This window comes from Cydia pomonella, chromosome 8, assembly GCF_033807575.1.
Source record: "Cydia pomonella isolate Wapato2018A chromosome 8, ilCydPomo1, whole genome shotgun sequence".
NCBI classification, from domain to species: Eukaryota; Metazoa; Arthropoda; class Insecta; order Lepidoptera; family Tortricidae; genus Cydia; species Cydia pomonella.
Window position 1 is genome coordinate 4,516,370 of NC_084710.1, and position 20,651 is coordinate 4,537,020.

The 20,651-nt window shown below is 35.8% G+C and overlaps 1 long non-coding RNA gene across 1 annotated transcript; it reads right to left on the reverse strand.

Moving 5' to 3' along the window:
• Positions 1 to 270: 270 nt before the first annotated feature.
• LOC133520275 (uncharacterized) lies at positions 271 to 19,444 on the reverse strand. Its single transcript, XR_009799739.1, has 3 exons — positions 18,633 to 19,444; positions 887 to 1,908; positions 271 to 790 (listed from the first exon to the last, which is right to left on the reverse strand). It is a non-coding gene; the product is annotated as an uncharacterized LOC133520275 (long non-coding RNA).
• Positions 19,445 to 20,651: the final 1,207 nt, after the last annotated feature.

Below are 20,651 nucleotides of genomic sequence, written 5' to 3' on the forward strand. Positions count from 1 at the left end.
CGGCGCTTCGGCCGAGAGTGTGACCGAACCTAATATTCGGTAGACCAAAACCACTATCCGTGGCATCCCTAATAACAACAGGCTACGCCAAAGAGCCTACATAATAGCCGGCGTACATCGCCACGCCTGGCAGGGTTGACACCAGTAAAGAAGTTTTAAGTATTATACGAAGCAGGAGGTCCCACGGTTCGAATTCTGATAAGGGCTTTATTTGTATTTATAAGAGCTCGTTGATCTCAAAACCCAAAGTTGCTAATGAAAACTGCTATCTTCTATTAAGTTTATTTTATTTTCCACATCATTCTATTTATAGGTTTATGTAATAGGTACAACAGTCTTATTAGCGTGGTCGTATTTAATTGACCATTCGCAGATAATAGTACAAGTGCGAAAAATAGGCGATTCGTAACGAGTGGCGATAAATTAAAACACGACTGAAGGGAGTGTTTTAAATCGACACAAGTTGCGAATTATCTATTCGCACATGTATCGTACAACGTTTTACAGTACATATGGTGCTGCTTTACCACACTAGTGCGAAAATTAGCATATTACGTTACTGTGTCGAACATTTAAAGGGCCATATGTACTGTAAAACGTTGTACGATACATGTGCGAATAGGTAATTCGCAACTGGTGTCAATTTAAAACACTCCCTTCGGTCGTGTTTTAATTTATCGCCACTCATTTCGAATTCCTATTTTTCGCACTTGTATCGTAATGTACTATTACAGTACATATGACGCTTTAAATTTTCGACATAGTTACGACATATGTACTAATTATCCCACTAAGTTATAATAATAATATAACTTAGTTAGTTTATTTTAATTGTTATGTATAATTGTTGGTGCAATAAAGAATATTTACTTACTTACTTACTTACTTAAGTTAGTGCGGTGAAGTGGCACTATATGTATTGTATATCTTATTGCAATGAAATAAGGACTAGCAAATGCATAGAGAAATAAGTAAGCTTACGGCTCGATTCGAAAAATGATTAAGACACGTTTAAGATCTTGGAAAGATCGATAGCTAAACGACATATCAAAAATAAGATCTGTCTACGATATTTCTAATGTCAAAGTGACATTGGTTGCCCGAATCGAGCTGTTTCTCATCAATCGTCAATTATACGACATACAAACTTATCTAAACCAGATCTTATCGTTATCGTATTTCATTCTTCGAATCGGGCCATTCGTATATTTCCGTTTTGCCACTTTCTTTATATTGAAACAATATCCATATTAAATTAATTCGATTTAAGCAAGTTCTAAAGCCGTTCACTTTGGATATAATCATAAAGGTATATCCCGTAACAGCATTTCTATTAGAAGGTATATTTTCCTGCCACTTCATTAAAACTCTCATACAATAGAACAAAACATTTCAGTTACATCTTCCATGGGATAAAAGGTACCTGCAATAAACAAGGCCCGTTTCTTAAGCTTGCCTATTTGCAAAAAGTGTGGGCTTAAAGTTTGGTCCACGTTCGCTAGTACCATAGTTTAGCTTATATTATACTGCAAGTATATATAAAACATAAAAAAAAACGAAAAACCTTTTTTGTTGTTCAAATTTCTGCCAGTTGCTTCCCTTTTCTGCCACTACCGAAGCAAATTCACTTGTCTTAGTTTTAACATTATACTCGTTCACTTTTCGTCGACTGCGATAACAAAGTTATTTCCCCCATAGGGTAACTCTCATTCCTTGCTGCGTTCTGCTTCCGTTCCCTGCTGGTCCCGCAGCAGAGCCGCCGAAGCACGCAAGCGTAGCACATGACAAGCGACAACATGAGAATCAAGCCAAGTATCACAGTCACTACTAGGAGGATACTGAGCTCTCCATTGGATTCGTCGTTGTCTTTATTTCTGCCCATGTTGCTGGTTTTCAGTCCCTCGTTACCTGCAAAGAAAAGTATATTAGAACTGTTATTCAATAAACTACTGTTTTCTAAATTTCTTACGCTGTTTTCGTCGTAACTAGTCGGGCCCACGGCGTCATGGACTATAAGTGTTATGGCGTACGCTGTCAAAGTAACCTTCACACTTTTAAGTAAGGTTTACATTAGCTCGCTTGCGCCCGTGATCTTGGCGTGTAGGTGAAGTTTTAGTTTATGACGTAAAGCGTCCAAAGGGTTAAAAACAAGCGGTTTAACTTTAGCCACGCCACAGCGAGTTCCACATGGATTTCACATCGCAAATCTTGTCACATAATTTTCATTTTACAATGTCGCCTTGTCTCGAATTATTGTTAAAAGAAGGCGTATTTAAAAAAGGGACTGGTAGAGGAGCGTTAATAGCCTGCTTATCACTTACCAGTCAGTTGTTATACGTTTATTTTACTATGGCACTACAGCTGAAAAAAAATTATGTCAAATAAACTCTGCTTGCCTACGAATATTTTTGACGCGCCGCCAGTATAGGTATACCCACTTATTTATTCTGCACAATAAAGCTAAAAATAATAGAACGTGGCACGAGCTTTTCTTAAGAGGTCTTCTTTGTTTTCCAATATTCTTCCTTGGCTTTTTATTACGAGTTTTCTAGTTAATTTCTCAGTAATTACTATAGTGGCCATAGGAAACAATTAAACTTAGTGTTCGTAGGCTTCGTCTCTGATGGGCGCTGTTAGAACACTCGGAACGGAAACCTCAAACTTTAATTATTAACAGAAACTAAAGGGACATAATAAACGCCTGGAATTACTCATAAAAAAAATCGTGTTTTTATTCTTCAGCAAAATGCTCGTTTTATCTTGCCTTTATTTTTGATACTTGGACAACACTGAATGGACCATTTGTTGTCTTTCATAGAACAATAAATAAATATAGAATAACGACTTATGGTACTCTACAAACAGTAGATTTCGACTTTTTACATATTCTTCATTTTGGTTATGTCAGTGGTATTTCAATCAATTATCAGAATCGGACTCTACTCGTATCAAAACACGACATTGGCGCCATGCATAAGGGAGGTAAAAACTGATCCTGTTTCATGACAAATATTGAAATCTTCGTTAGACAGTGGAAATTCTATAAGTAGGTACGTAAAGTATACTATAAGTATTACCATTCAATTGTGTGGTTTTGCATGGTTTATTTATCATAGTTAGATTATAAAAAATAATACAGTCCTAAGAGTTTCAACTAAATTTATAAAACCATAAATACAAAATTCATATCTCTGTAATATACCTTGCATTTAATAATGTAATGAATATCCCGACGCAAAATGCTTCCCTCAGGTCACCGGATAATCAGTTTACGATCAACCGCAATACCGCCCGAGGATATCTGCTTAATTTCAAATTGTTAATCTTATCAGCTGATAATGATCCCATGCAGGCCATGCATGACACGTACCTAGTCTAGCTGAAAAGCTGCGCGAATTGTATGGGCTTTCAAACATTATACAAAAACTATCTATTAATGAACATGAGCAGATGGATAATTTCTTAAAGACGCGCACATTGTATTTTTGCCAACAGTACCTAGCTAGCGGTAGTACAGTCACGTCTGAAAATATCGGTACGAAAAATGTGTCAAAAATATTTATACACTACCTTAACATATGGGTAATAACGTCGTGTATACATATTTTTAGCACTTTTATCGTATCGATATTTTCCGACGTGACCGTACCTGTATGTGGTTGACAATCAAACTCTAATGTTGTTTGTTCCGTATTTTTCGCATTGGCGTTACACGAAAAAAAAACATTATCGTCTTACTCGCGTTTGTCGCTTTTAGCCACGGTTCATGGAAGCCTGATGGTGTCCGGTTGGCAATTAATCCCAAGAATTTAAGAAAGCGACTGCCATCTCAACTTCCAAACCAGAGGGGAAACTAGACCACAATTTTTTTTTACAATGCGAACCAGAAACATAAAAAGAAATGTTAGAAAACGGAAACCTATTATTATCATCAGCCAAAGTCTAGACTACTTACTTCTGGATAAATAACTTACGGAATCCGCTGCTGTACAATATTGCTACATTCTGTGCCACATTCTATATTACGAGTATATGTATACCACACTACGATTGCAGATTCGACGTAGAATAGTACCTATGTAGTATCTTATTACATACATACTGACTGACTCCTCAAAGTCGCGCGCGAGGATTAAGTCATGCTGGAGGGTATAGACTATGACTAAATTATAGCACAGTATAGGTAATGAAATGGTACCTAATGGAGAATGCAGGTAGGTAGGGTCTGCTGTATTTTACAAGCTTTAACTTGCAATGTAAGTACATAATGTAACTATCTTTGTACAGGTTAAATCTTGCAAGTTAAATTTGACCCACTTCCCGGCTTCCAATGAAGCTGAAAATTTGCATACATATGTAAGTAGGGTGACAATGCAATATTATGGGTTTATCGAGTTGATCTGATAATGGAGATACGAAATAGCCATGGGAACTCTGTGATAAAACAACGCAACCTAAATATGTTTGGGTTTGTTATAGACTTGGCTCGGCGAGTATTAGTTGCCTGCTGAAAGAAAAGTATAGTCAGCAATAAAAGCTTGATTCAAAACTGAAATTTTTGACAAAAAACTTTTAAGATTATTTTGTTCACGTATCTAAATATAAGCATTTCGAAGTGTACCTATGCGCTATCTTCTGCCTGAAGTCGACTAATCTTCGTATTCAATCCAATGCATAATAATAGACGTTGCCATGACTTTCTGAATTATGTAAACTACCTAGTTAAAACACAACGAAAAATTGCCGTTGGGCGAGATCATACATATAGATCGAACCGTGGACTATCGTGCCTATGATATCATCGGGACTACGAGAAATCAGACAATTTATTGTACGAGTAAACTGTGTAGGTAAAAGAAGTATAACAAGATACATTTTTTGATGAGTATTAACTGTTTTTGGGGCATACAATATATTTTATCTTAAACAAAAATTTTATATACATTTAGGTTTACATAATTATAAAATTCTTTTCAGTTTAGTTCTAAGATGATCGATATAGACCGTGGACGCTAAGTGCTGACTTGGCAGTGTACCTATGTAACTTGTAATTGTGACAGCATATGTGAACCCTTTTTTTGTTAGAGGGGAAAATTCATTCTGCATACCACCCGGGTGACCCGAGTGGTTTTGTGGGACTCCCGTCTAGGCTCCCTATAGGTACTTGACGTAACATTTGCCGTGAAAACTTAACGTGGTATTGTTTTTGTCTTTCTTTGTCAAAGTCTCACTTTTCCAAGTTTGTCACCACGTTAAATAAATAAAAATAAAAAATAAATTAAAAATCATTTATTGCGGACGACACAATCCATATTTTGGTAGTTACAAATATACTTAAATTACTATGTTAGTATCTAAACTAAGGTGTTGGGAGGTCCAGTGCCTAATTAATGCACTGCCTAGTTAAAGCGGCTGTCAAATTGGCAATAGGGCCCAGCCAACAAATGGTTATACTGCAAGAAATCTTTGTATAACAGTAACAATAGTTATTTGTTTTACAAGGGGGCAAAGTTGTTGTTTAATCGCTCGTGCTAATTTTGATACCCTCACAACGCTCAAGATTCCACTTTTCGTACGACTCGCTACGCTCGTGGTTCAATTTTGTAATCTTTCGCTTGCTCGAGTATCAATCACGAGCGGGTAAACAACAACATTGCCTCTTGAAAAACAAATAACAATTGTTAATATCTATCTACACAAACATTGGGACTTGCGAACTATTAATGTGTTACACAAACCAACAGGGTTGTAAAAAAAAAATTGGTCAAAATATATTTCTTTATTAGGTACTTAAGTTCAGTTATTCTTTGAATTACCTACTCAATTAATTTGGGAAATTAAGTTTTTCAGTGTAGGTATAACTGAACTGACGACAAAAGAGCATTTTAATCATAGTAACATGTCCGGAAGTTAAGTTAGCAGTTGTGAAATAATTTCTGTCAATTTGACATATTTAAATTGTATTAGTTAATTATGCTGGCATTATAATTAGTTTGTGGTGATGTTGTATGCAAATAGAACGTAGTTGGAACTGGAATAAGATTTGGATTCAGTCAAATGGAACACGGGCCTTATTTGCCATCAATGTCTAATATAGCCCAAGGTTTTTTATTTCTTGTTCGACTAACGGCTATAGCAGTTTTCTTGTTTTACGATGCTGTAAAATAAACGAGGGCATTTCTTTTGAGCGGATTCTCACAGATAGCTAACTTCGCATCTCTGCGCTATCAATTGTTATTGTATGATTTAGGAGATGTTATGAGAGCATTTGTTTTTACTATAGATAAAGTTTAGATATAAATCGAAGTGTTTTCACAAAATCATCACATCATATTCACTGTCACACACATACACACACATCAAGATTTTTATTTCTGATATGGTTAATTTTTACTCAAATTTGTAAACATAATATAGGTAGTACTAGCTAGTATTCTCTGTGCATGTATTTAATTCAGCACATGTTTTTCATCAATTATCCAAGATAGGAATGTATTTTAGTTTAGAGGATACCCCAAAAATTTATGTAATAATTCTGTAAAGTGGTCACCACGATACAGGCCTAGCCTAGTGTGGGAACACTGAGCTAGTTATGTAATTTTATCTTCTTTCTTTTAATAAACGATTTTTATTTATTTGTTTTATTATAGAACAGAATTATTGTGAACTGCCGATTTTTGTGTTTTTAACTTATATAGATGAGAATGGAAAAGGAATGTGCGTATAGGTACAGTCGCCATCAGATCTATCGGGGCGGCCAAGGTGCTCACAAATATCTGAACACGCCACTATTGTCAAGGCGCTAGAGTGAGTGTTCAGATATTTGTGAGCGCCCAGCAAGCTCCGATATATCTGATATTGACTGTACTTATAAGAAGTAGAAACTCTAGTAATTAATTGCTTCAATTAGGTACGTAGGCAGGTAGGCACCTAGTAAAATAGTACGACAATAAAATATTTGGCCTCAGATCTGATGTGGTTGGTAAAAAAATCGGAGAGGGTCCCGCTTTGGCCTAACTTTAGGTGAATTCGTCATACGACTTACCTTATCGCTCTTGATATATTGGAGTGACAGAGAGAAACATTCACAAATTTCGTTTTTAAAAACCTTCCACCGAAAGTGGAAATCGAATCAACCTATTGGTAGCATAACCTAAGGGCGAGTGATAGGACCCAGCTATACAAAGGTCGATATTGAAATAAGGCTTGCTGCCCCTAACGAATTATTGTGCAGTGAGGTTTCCCCACCCTTTTGGGTCAACCCAGCAAGTGAGTAGCTTTTAATTCCATCGGCGTCCTAGTTGCGACAAAATACAAATATAATTCCAAGTACAATTAATGTAGGTAGACGCAACCGTAGACATTTTCCGAGAATTGTTGCAAGTTTAAAAAAAAAATTAAATTTAATCTGTTTATTTGAGTGTTTTGTTTTTGTTGAGGTACAGTCTGCACTCAGTTATAATCTCTATATTTGGAGATTATATTAACTAAGTTTAGCCTTAACTATGTATATAATTAGTCCTGTTGGCAGTTAGTGTTTACATGTTATTATAATACTATTTGTAACCAAATTAATTCATTTTAATCAGTGCTTTCTTAAGTGTACTCTTTATTTTATCAGGATGTTTTTCTAAAGTTTCTACTACTTGTTTGGGTAAGCTGTTCAGGATATTAGGCAGGTATGTTGGCCAGTTAAATCTTCGTCCTGAAACCACATCAATCCCGCGCGGCATTAAAAACACCGCGTCGCACGTCATCGTCGAGAGTGGAACAAAACATTTATATTGAAAACTATCTTCTATTGTTTGCTTTGCTCGGTAGTTAATGTTTTATAAATACTTTGGAACTGGAACAGAAATTCATCATAGATATTCGAAAGCACATGTTATGCTCTTCAGATATCTCCTAGAATACGTACGATAATTTCAACAAATGGAGAATGGAAAAGGGAGCAAATTCTTTGTCGGAAACTGTTATTTTATCGTATTTCATACAAATGTCTGAAACTAAACAAGCTTCTACAATGTGGAGTATTTTTTCAATGTTGAAAGCTACATTAAAAACTAAAAACGACGTGCACATAGAAAAATATTCCAAAGTCGTAGCATACTTAAAAAGGATCTCCGTGGGATATAAATCCAAAAAGTCTAAAGTCCTTACGGCCTCTAACATAGAGAAATTTATTAATGACGCTCCGAACAACTATTTTCTAGCGGCAAAAGTAAGTACCTTGTTGGGTTGACAAGTGTGATTATGATTGATAAGGTTTAATTTTAATATTTATATATACATAATGGATATATACAGATGATTACTATAACTAGCTTATATCTAAAATAGGCCCTTGAGGCATTGTACCAAGGATGCTGGCGGCATTTCCTCGTTGTATCGCAATACTGATACGTTGTGCGAGGAAGCCGCCAGCTCTTCGGTCACCAAAGTTATTCGGTCATCACGAACCTTGTCAGAATGCACGAAGGTTGATAGGTATTAGGCTGTAGCCGCGCGTTGAACGTCGAAGTTGACGTCTTTGGCTATCAAAAGGATATACAAATAAAATTTATTATTGATATTTGTATTTTAATTGTTGTGTTAGCAATTTTTTCGGTTAAAAATTGCAACTTTCTTTCAATATAGGTATGTGATTATTTTATTGCAGGTCATCCTCATAATTGGTATAAATGGAGCATGCCGCACAAATGAACTCTTAAATCTTACAATTAATTCAATTGAAAAGCATTCAGACACATTGATGTTAATAAAGTTGCCAAATACAAAAACGAATATTGACAGGTCCTTTGTTGTTCGCGACGAGTATGTAGAATTAGTAGAAAGGTATAAATCTTTACGTCCTGCAAATACAAAGACAGACCGCTTTTTTCTGCAATATCATAACGCCAAATGTACCAGGCAACCAATGGGTATAAATAAACTAGGTGGGACGCCCCGAGAAATCGCAACTTTTTTGAAATTAGCTGAACCACATCTTTACACCGGGCATTGCTTTCGGCGTACATCGGCCACACTTTTAGCAGATTCGGGAGCCGACCTCACCACCCTAAAACGCCATGGCGGCTGGAGGTCTAACACAGTAGCCGAAGGCTATATCGAAGATTCTGTAGAGAATAAATCAAAAATCTGCCAACGAATAGTAGAATCCATACATGTGAAGAGCTCAGACCCTTGGTCGCGTCCGGGAACATCGAAAGTTATTTCACACACACGGCCTCAAACACGACCGGAGTCGAAGCATCAGGAACATCCGGGGACATCATAAGATATCCTGACAAGTTCGACACGATCGGAGTCGACACCCTGGGAACGGCCGGGAACATCGGAAGAAACTTTTACGAATTCGACACGACCGGAGTCCCCTACTTTTACCAACAATAATGAAAATACGGATGCTTCCCATTCTTTCCAGTCACAAAATACGCAAATTGCAAATATAAATGTCCCAAACAAAAAGATAACTTACCTGTCTATATCCAACTGCAATAACTGTACCTTTAACTTTTAATTTGCTATATAATATACGCATAATATACTAATACTGGTTTAGTTTCATTCTATTATGTTTCTTTTTTTCTTATAGTGTTGTTCTCACTGTTGAGGTGAAAAGTTGTATGTGCGACACGAGACCAAAGTTATTTACATTTCGTGACTTTTGAGTCCCTCACTACGCTCAAGATTCTAAATTAGAATCACTCGCTATGCTCGTGATTCTATTATAGAATCTTTCGCTTGTTTGGGACTCAAAATTGTCACTCGATGCAAATAAGAACTTTGCTCTCTTGTTGCACAAATAACTATTGAAATTTAACCTCTAAGCTAAGGAGAAAAAAATGCGTCACTTCCAAGTGTTTAACGGCTCGCTTCTACACGGAGACGCGGATGGTGGCTAGTATATCATAAATTAAGTCCTTCTTATCCTAGCGCCTAAGTTTTCTTCTGAAAAAGCCTGGGATCCAAGTGGCAACTTGGTATTAAATTTTACTCAAGCAACCACCATCTGACTTTCCCAGAGAGTAAATAAGACCCTGCTGTTTTAACTACGAAAACGTATTTTCACGGTAGCATATACATAGATATATAAATATAAAAGTTACTTAAGCGTTTTTCCTAACGAATTGAAAGAAAATCACATCCAAGCAGAGAAAAGCCCATCAATGACTTCCTTGTGCCAAAATTTGAGACTCAAAATTAATGCATAGGAACAGAAGTGGAAATAGCACCGACGTAGCGCTGGTCTTGACGTAATAAGTCGGCTGAAAGTCGCATTTTTGTTTCGGCTCATTCGTCCGAACTTAATAGGCACTTTCAGCCGTTCGGAGACAAAGTGCCGGTGTAATTGCATTTCTCCCCTCGACTTGGTTGGGGGAGGGGGGCATACCACGCGTAATGTGTGGAATCTGTTGGAATTTGTGCTGCGGAAACTATTGTACTTATTGCTGTATTTGATCTAGTAAAGACACGTGTTGAGAATTTTATATGTTGGTAGTGGTTGTTTTTAGTTATTTCGATGATATAACGGAATAAAAAGGATACCTATTACGAGATCAGCCTTATAAGTTTTAAATAATAGTAAGTACCTAAGTGAATATAAATTAATATTGATATGCCTGTCTCAAATCAGAATATAATGTGATTATTATGAGCACCGAGACGGGCAGACTGGGTACCGTGGGTACAGTTGTAACAATTTCCCTTTGATCGCTCATAGTATTGATAGAGGTTGAAATAAAGAAAACATTACATAGGTCAAAAATTAACTAAGTATACCTACTCACAGTCCTGTTTCAGACTTATAAGAACAGAAGGTAGCTATCTACTAGAATGAGCAAGTAATAAGTTTTTGGCAAAAATTTAAATTTTAGTATAAGCTTTTATCACTGACTGTACTGTAGTCATCGAGTAAATTCTAAAAACCCCAAACACAATTATTAGGTTGCGTTGTTTTATCACAGAGTTCCTATGTTAACCTCTTGTCTCCATCATCAGATCAGCTCGATGGTACCATAATATTGCATTGTCACCCGACTTACATATATATGCAAATTTTCAGCTCAATCGGAAACCGGGAAGTGGATCAAATTTAACTTGCAAGATTTGATTACAAACAGAAAACGGTTGGGTAAAAGTAAATTAAAGCTTGTAAAAAAGGTACCGTCTTACTCTATCAGATAGCTGTCTCAGGCAGGACGGACGGGCAAACAGGACGATCGAGTACCCAGTCCACTAACACTGTATGGATCTCCCAGATTCGAAATAAATAAATAGTTGAAATTCTAATTATTTAATTATTTGAACACGAAAAAAGTGCCAAAAACATATACACATGACTTTATTGCCCATATATTTAGGTAGGGTATACATATTTTGCGAAATGAAGTGAAAGTGCGAGAGATGCGCGTCAATCACCTAGACGATCATCAAGGTCCTATCAAAACCAATTTAAAACCATAAAAAGTCGTAAAATTTTGAATTGGGCTCCGGTTTATGTTCTAAATGATCTATATGTTAATGTACATTGAAGGAATTACTGTTTTTGTATATTAAATGAATCGAATCGAGTGTATCTCTCCTAATTGTCGTTTCGTGGCAGGATCGTGAATACAATTACCACAAATTAAAAGGCCGTAACAGCCATTTGGAAACACATTCAATTATTTACCGTATTGTCGTGCAATAAATTCCAAATTCAAAACTGATGTTCCTACGGTCGGTGGTGAGGCGTTTGCCCTCCTGCTCCTGGTTTGCTTATAATCTATGTGAAACAAACACCTACTCGTAAGGCACTCAAATCAGAAGCATTGAGGCTTGTTTGTTTACAATGTTGGGTACCGCTTGTTTAAGTACTTGTTACAGGGCTCATTAGTTTTTTGGCATGGTCTTAGATACGCACGTACGAAATTTGATTAGGCAACTACTTGCAATGTATCATTTATTTCTTATCACAAATAAATCGGAACAAACTAAAGCCGCGTTTTCACTTAGTGTTCTGAGCAAACATTCTGTTTTTAGCAAATGTTTGCTCTTCCCATTTACTAATGGAGCAAGTATTCCGATGGACCGAACGAACAAACGATTGCTCGTTCCGAATTGTGGCAGAATACTAGGTGAAAATGTGGCTTCTTTAAAATGTTATATTTAAATAATACGTTTATAATGACATTTCTCCTCTTTGCTTCGTCAAAGTCAGTGCAAAGTTGGCATAGAGGGGCTCTATACAATATATACATGTATTTTCATAACATGAGCTATATCGTTTTCAGTTTTCCATCACATACTTCACAAAGTGCAGTCTTCGCTCGCAGGCTATATATTTTAAGCCCAGTCTAATCCTTTTATTAAACTGTAATGTAAGTTTTAGGGTTCCGTAGCTGAAAAACCTTCCCTCTAACAAAATCATATAAAAGATCTTTCGGCTCACATGTTATTTAAACACAAAAAAAAACGCATTTTCGGCGGTAGTACATTTTAATCCTCCTCTTGATACTTGAACTTTATTGAACCCAACTAATTTCATTTTGACGGGCTATTCCCATTAGTTACCACCAAGTTGTTACCAGTGTAACTACTGGGATTTTTTTTCCCACCTTTTACCAGTGGTAACTACTGGGACCAAACCAAGTTGGTGGTAACTAGTTTTTTTTTCGTTGATAATGGCGTAAGCACCATCGACAACAAAGTTCCTTTCAATAAATAACGTCACTATTATACGAACGAATAAACAAATCAGACAAAGACCGATTTTTTATTACTTTTAAGGCAGTTTACTGAAACAGTAATCGACTTATAATTAAACGAATAACGAATTACTTAACTCATAAATAATTCGACTTTTAATTAATTATTGATTAAAGCACTCTATATTTATACTAATTTTATTAGTATTGAACGGTAACCAAATTTTGGTGGTAACTACTGGGGAAATAAATCCCAGTAGTTACCAGTGGTAAAAGGTGGGAAAAGAAATTCCCAGTAGTTACCACTGGTAACCACTTGGTGGTAACTAGTGGGAATAACCCATTTTGACGCTTTTCCCAGTGCATATCATTTGTACTTAAAATGTATAGCTACTTAAAATTGGGATTAATTTGTGAAGTGTCATATCCGCTCTTAAATCTGTAAAATCTGTCACACCCACGTTACAAACTCCTAACTCTGTTATTAAATTTTCAATGACATTTAATGTTCTTGTTCGTCCCTAATTTAGCGTAGGTAATCAACTGTACTTGTGTCAACATTGTAGCATTCAAGAAAAGCACGTAAACTTAGTGATAATGCTAACACGTGGCTAATGAAATATTTGTAATAATCTATATTACCTACGTCTTTACGCAATTTACGCATATTTTAACTAAGAATATAAAAAAATCCTAACCTAGACGAAATGTAGGAAAAATTACAATGCGCTCACCGCCGTGTAAAACGTACCGTTATTACCTAAACGCAGTTAAATTAGAATCAGCCTCCAGGGCCAACAACAACCACATGAATTCGAATTTAAAGGAAATTTAAAAGTGATGCTGTTTAATAGAAAGTACTCTAGGTTAGAGAACATATGATTATTTTTATACTATATAGTACAGATAGGCTAGTTCACCACAAAACTGTTAAACAGAATCGGCCTCCTGACGGATCTTTTCATCGCAAGTTCATTAACAGACTAGTTATAAATTATACAGTGCGAAGATTAAAGCAAGGTGTGTCGGAGATTTCGTCTATCTTTGGCACAGACGGCGTCAAAAAAAAACAAACTACTACTAGTTTTCCGGTGAAGTAAAATTATTAGGAATTGTAACTTTGTTACTTTTTACTTATTGGCGTAGTAATGAAGATATCCATATTATAGTATAAGGAAATTATGACAAAGACCTAAGTCCAACTCGAACGATCCTCCCTTTTAATTTCACCATAGATTAATTTCGAACGGTATTGACAATGTCCTCATCGTCGGGTTTCCATGACATCAGACAGATAATAATGTACTGAGAAATTAGTTCCTAGTTTTCTCTCGGAACTATTATAAGGTCTAAGTCTAGATATAGCAGTCACTTTCGTAAATAAATCGGCCAAGAGCATGTCGGGCCGTGCTCAGTGTAGGTTTCCGTAGTTATCATTCTGTCAGAATAGGATAAATTAGTGATTATATACATTACAAGCGTAAGGGAGTACCATCGCAGCACTACAAGAGGTACAAACCTCTTTCACTAAGAAGAGAAGACTTTTTGTAATAGGTAACTCAAAAATGGCTGGAACGATCATGTTCTGTGTAGTTTTCATTGAAAGTATTTATCAAGCTTTCGTTTTACGATTTATTTCATATCTTTGGACCCATGGTTCAAAAGTTAGAAGGGGGGGTACACATATTTTTTTTCTTTCGGAACGAATACTTTCGAAAATACTCACTTTATCAAAAAAAGATTGGTGGAGACCCGTATTCGTTTTAAAAGACCTATCCAATGATACCCTACAGCCCCATACTCACATATATACTCACTCACACCATTGGGTTAAAGCGAAAAAAGTAATAAAAAAGCATAGTATTATTAGTCCTTAAAAATATCCAGTGTACAATACTTTTTTAATAAATTATTTGTATTTGGTATGGGAAGTACCGTATTTTTTTTTTTTGCAATTGTTATTTTACCGTCCTGTTACCATGCATAATTTATGTATCCATGCCAAATTGCAGTTTTCTAAGACAACGATCACGGAACAAAGCCGCGGACAGACAGACAGAAGGACATAGCGACACCATATTAATAAAGACGTATTGCGATAGGTGTAATGGTTTCTTCCTCTGCTACTAAGGTACCTGCACCAAAGAAGGCCCGGTTCTTAATCTTCCCTTTTTTCACAATTTCATATACAAGTGAATGGGTTCAAATTTTGCGTCCAGGTTCGCTAGTAGATACTATTGATAAAACTACAAGCTCATAATAAACTTTAAAAAAAGGTCTGTCCATTCCATAACCGATATACTTTTCTCGACACATTTTCGAATCTAGTTTTTAACGCCACATGTTTGTAACTATTTTCATGGAACCTATTCCACGCCAAAAGGCGAATGATCGTTTTACTGTGTTTACTTTCGTCGTAAATATGTTTATGAAACGACGTGTCTGACCGAAATTCGACTCGGATAAACAGAAGATTGAGAAATTATCCTAAAGTTTTTTGAGAACGTGTAAAAATATTTTGAAATGTTTATTATAAATTATAACATTGAGAGTAAATTAATTTATTGTTTAAAATGTCGAATTTTTCAGAGCATATGAAATGTTGAATATAATATTGAGGGTTAAATAAATATTATACGATCTGTGATTGCGATGGGCTCCGATCCTCGCTCTGAGACATATCTGGTTAAGCAGGTCGCCATTGCGGTTTAACGAGGAAACGCAGCGGGAATGATGGGGACAAATCAAATTATTCTGTTGAATATACAATTAGGAAAATATAATAATAATAGTATATATAATAATTCGGCCTATATACCAGTAGCGGCGCGTGAAAATTCTGGCTAGGCAACTCGGAACAAAAAACACCTTAGCATTATGTACTTTTTTTTTCATGATAAAAGTGAGGCGTGCGCTAGGTGTGTCCTTGGGCACGACCTTTTTTCAGTTAGTGTATAACCACCTTTGCCATACTATTATACACACAACATACAAAATATCACTCGTTTAGTAACTTTATATATAAATTTGTGCACACAAGTAAGTAAAATCACATAAAAACATTTAAAACTCTAATAATAACAACAAGCCTTGGTAACAACCGGGACGGGAGTGTTCACAAACACACTAATTCTAAAACCTATTACTACAAACCTACACACAGTACTTTCTTTGAAGAAACGTTCTTTATCAAATTATTAAACTATAGACTACATAAGATTCTTGGATTTTTCTATTAAAATTCATATTTTATTTAACGGTTTTTACAAAAATTGTTATCAATGATAGCAAAATACTGTAAATGTTTACCCATTTATTCAAATCAATGTTTTTGTATGGCAATATTAAGCATTCGCGCGGCAAACGCCACTCGATTCAAAATTGTGAACCATTACACTCCAATATAAATCTTACCTGTTTGTATTTAAGGTTTAAATTCAAATGAAGCAGCATGTTAATAATAACTGAGGTTATCGCGGCCGTGTACAGAGGGCCTACCGCGTACCCCGAAGTTCGCAAATTACAAGCATCTTTCTCTGTCACCCTAATTACGCCATTGGAGTAAAAGAGAAAGTAGCCCGCAATTTGCGTACTACGGTGTTCGCGGTAGGCCCCTCAGTGCTCGCGGACTTTATGCATATGTGCGTGCATTTTTCCAATATAAACCTTATGCTATTATGTTTAAGGTTTTTATTCAAATGAATAACCCGATACAAAACCGAGTTGCTTTGAAGCTCTTTCGCGTGGACTCTCTATAGCAAACTTTATGAGCGTGTGCGTGAGTTTTCGTGTCTGTGTAGTGGCGAATGAATGAATAGTCGAGCTTAGCTTCGCTTCGCGCGCCTGCTATGATTAGTGCTTTAGTAAATCGTGTTATAATTCCAAGGTAATGTAATACGTAGTGTTTTCATTATGGATATATTTTTAATTTTAATGATGATATATAAGTTTGGTTTATGTAGCAATAAATTTTAGGCAAGCCGGTGGGAATCGAGTTGTATGGACCCGCCGCCCCTGCTATATACGTCCCACTGCTGGGCACAGGCCTCCTCTCATAGGCTTAGCAGGGTGCGTGACAGCCGCCACAGCCTCCTGGCCACAGTGGCAAATAGATGGGACAGTGGCCTTTTGAGGCACTGGTTCTCCGTGCATGTCAGTTTTAACAGGAAATTTAATTTAATGTAATGTTAGTTATTATTTATTAATATTTAATTTTAATTTTTTATTTATTTATTTAAGTCTGATAGTATTTAATTTATAAATTATGGATTGTCAATTGTCTGAAATAAATGAATTTTAATTTTTAATTTAATTTTAACAGGCGAGAGGGTTTGGGCTATATTCCCCACGCTGGCCCAATGCGGGTCGGAAACTTTACATACACCTTTGAATTTCTTCGCGTATTTATGCAGGTTTCCTCACGATGTTTTCTTTCACCGATAAGTTATTGGTAAATATCTAATGCTATTCCGTACATAAGTTTCGAAAAACTCATTGGTATGAGCCAGGATTTGAACCCGCGACCCGGATTGAAAGTCGGACGTTAGATCCACTCGGCCACCATTGCTTTTTAGAAAAATATTTAATAAAATTAGATTATATACAAAGTTGAATTTATCGCCTTGTTTCAGACGCTAGATCAACTTAGACTTGACCCAAATAATAAACGTCTCGCGTCGCTTGAGATGAAAGTGCAAGATCATTGCCACTATATCCTCCTCATCTTACAACAATAAAGCAAAAAAAATTGATGCTACAATTTTCTTAGATTACAGAATAGTACCCACTATATACCCATGTCATAATAGCCTATATCAAAAAAATTCGCGCCGACCTACGAGCGAAGCAGGGAGAAAACTGTGGAGTGGCGGTTTTCAGCTGCAGCAGGCGTGGAAGGAAAAATGGGCGGAGGCGGCGACTGGTGACCACAAAAGTACCCAAAACCCTACTCGGAAGCCGAAGGGTTTTGGGTACTGCAGAGGAACATTGAAGATTGAAGTTGTAAACTCAAAGGACCGCATTCAGATACGAAAATTGAATATCAATTCACCCGCATATACACTCACGTCAAGTTTATGTACGCATGATGAAGTTTATGTCTAGTAAATAAAGAAGACTGACATTTCCCATACAACGCAACGCTGCGAATATCGTCAACGTTGGCAATGAAACATAGTATTTATACTGCCCTACCGCTTTATTAAAATTTTAAACGTAAAATTGGACTTGACAAAAGTAGATTTAAAACATAATTATACAAGCCATTAAACAAGACTATACTTAAAATGCTGTTATTATCTTTTAACTGTGTTTTTGTCCGTATGAAATAGGAAAATAGGCCAGGAAAATCGAATTTTACGTTTAGAAGTAAATATTTTTTGCGTACATAAAGATAGAAATAGTAAAAAGGCACACGAGGAACGCACTGTTTTATGGACGTTGTCCGTCTTGAATATTTACTAGTCTCTGGTTGAGCGTAACGCAATGGAAACAAAATTTCCCATTCGAAATTAGAGATATTTTTAGTGTCCTGCAAAAAAGTTTTCGGATTTTGCTTTTCAGAATATTATAAATAGGTATTATCCGTCAAACAGGGTGATGTTTTTCATGTTTTTATTCTCACAATTGAAAACGCTAATAAGTAAAAAAGTGTTATGTAGATATAGTATCTTACCTTTTATCTTATTAATCATTCAAAATCATTTCATCAAATTACTTTGCCACTATTGTGGGAAAAATGCAACTTTATCATCAGTTTTTGAACAATCAAAACAAACTTTACGAGCTGGTGTGTTACAAAACAAATTAAATTCTCTCAAATGAACATTAGAGAATAAACCCCTAAGGCACCCCGCCTCACTGAAACTCCCTTAAGAAACATCCGCCTTTGAAGCAATCAGCATTCGGCAACGATATCCAATTTAAAGTCATCAAAGGACTTACCATATTTGCTCCATCGACTAATCTTCCAGATTAAACACCAAGATATTTAATAAAGTATTTTAATCACAGATAGTCTAGTTATAACTTTCCAAAGTTCGTTAAAATTGTTTATTCGACTTGAAATAAGTTACGCCTATAATTCCACTTAGTTCAATTCAATTATTTTCTGTTGTACTAATAGCAAATTTTACAGATATACCCCAAGCATGAGCGAAGACCGAAACGAGTGTTCTCGGTCAAAGCTGAAATAACACTGAGCGGACTGCTATTACACTCTATATTAATTCAATATCAGCGAGTGCGTTTCCATTTCTGCTTGAGGCTGACAGCATAATGGAAACTTCTGTAAATGAACGGTAATGGAATAAAAACATGGCTCTAGGAATGTTTGGAAGGCGATATATTAAAGCAATGTTTTCCAAATCTAAGATAAGGCGAGCTTTTAGATATTTCAATGTGCGCATCAAATTAAAACTAGGTACGTAGTTATTAATATTGACTATTGATTGGTTTTAATATGTTTGTACAGTCAGCATCAAAAGTAGCGGATGAAACAACGCGTCAAAAGTATCTGATATTCCAGATAACTTATTCAAATATAGATAAATTTCTAAAATTCGCACTCAAAAGTATATCTTTTACAGTCTTAGTTGTTCTATATTAAATACATCACTTTCTGCTACGCTGTTATATAATGTAGATACTTATGAAACGTTATTTGATCCGCTACTTATAATGCTGACTGTACTAGCTTCTGTCTCCTACGTTGTTTGTGTATAATGATGATTTCCCTGATATGTCTACTAAATATGTCCTTCATTTCGTGTGCCTTCCCTTCAATACTATCTACACCACTAAGCATTTAGATTCTACTAATAGAATTGAACAGGAGTGGTCAATACGACTAGATTCCCTATTTCTATAGCTCGTATTTCAAAAACATTACCCTCTTCCCTTTGGCAGTCGGGTAAAAATAGCATTTCGCCGTTTTCCACAGATTTTCATGTGACGAAGTCGAGGGCTCGTAATTCAGAAATCGGCCCTCAGACCCAATAACAGGTTGACAGTTTTTCTTACTGCGGCATATATAGGTAGTATTAATAATTTTTCATTTCTCGTGCTCTGAAAGCGGGGCATTGTTGTTTTATGAAGTGTGCATAAAATGATACGTTTCTGCTCTAGAGTATTTTACTTTACAAGTAGGTTTTTTATTTTATTTTTACGAATAGCGATTAAAATTTGGTTTTAAATGGATTTAATGTACAATTTCGATTCTGATATTTATCCCACATTCCCTAAACAACGGTACTTTTACCTTAATTGTTAATTGAAAGGCTCCTCAATAAATACTATATCACATGTATTTTACTTTTCTCTTATTCGAAATGAAAAGTAGAGTGTTTAACTCGGGTGAAAGGTGAAAGGCACCATTTCAGTCATGGACTATTCCATCTTGGACTACCTCGACATAAATGAGTGCCTTTCATTCCTTGCTAAACAATCTAATTATCAAACGTTTGCAATTGTATATCAAAGCTCGGGAAGAATATTAGGTAAATTTTATGTTAGGTAAATTATTATAGTTAACATTTTATAAAATACGTGTAAGAAAAATATTCCTTTGGGTCAGCCTGTAAATCCATCCATACTAAATTTCATCTAAATCCGTTCAGCGATTTAAGCGCGACGCAATAGACAGGTAGACACACGTAGAAAGTGTTATTTCCGCACTTATTAGTAGGGATTTATAGTTCCTGTGTGCCAAAAACATTTGGCGAGAGGTTTTGAAAAAAAAAAAAAAATTCATGACTCATAGCGTTTGACGGACGTGAATATTGATAAATATAACAAAAGTTTGCTTAGAGGGTAATAGATACACCAACTGGTAAAGGCCCTCTTGATTGTTCAAAAACTAATGAGAAAGTTGCATTTTATCCACATGTGGGGCAAAGTAATCAGATGCAAATTTTCAGTTGTTTCCTTATGTTAGCGGGTAGTATTTACTTTTAATGATGATTT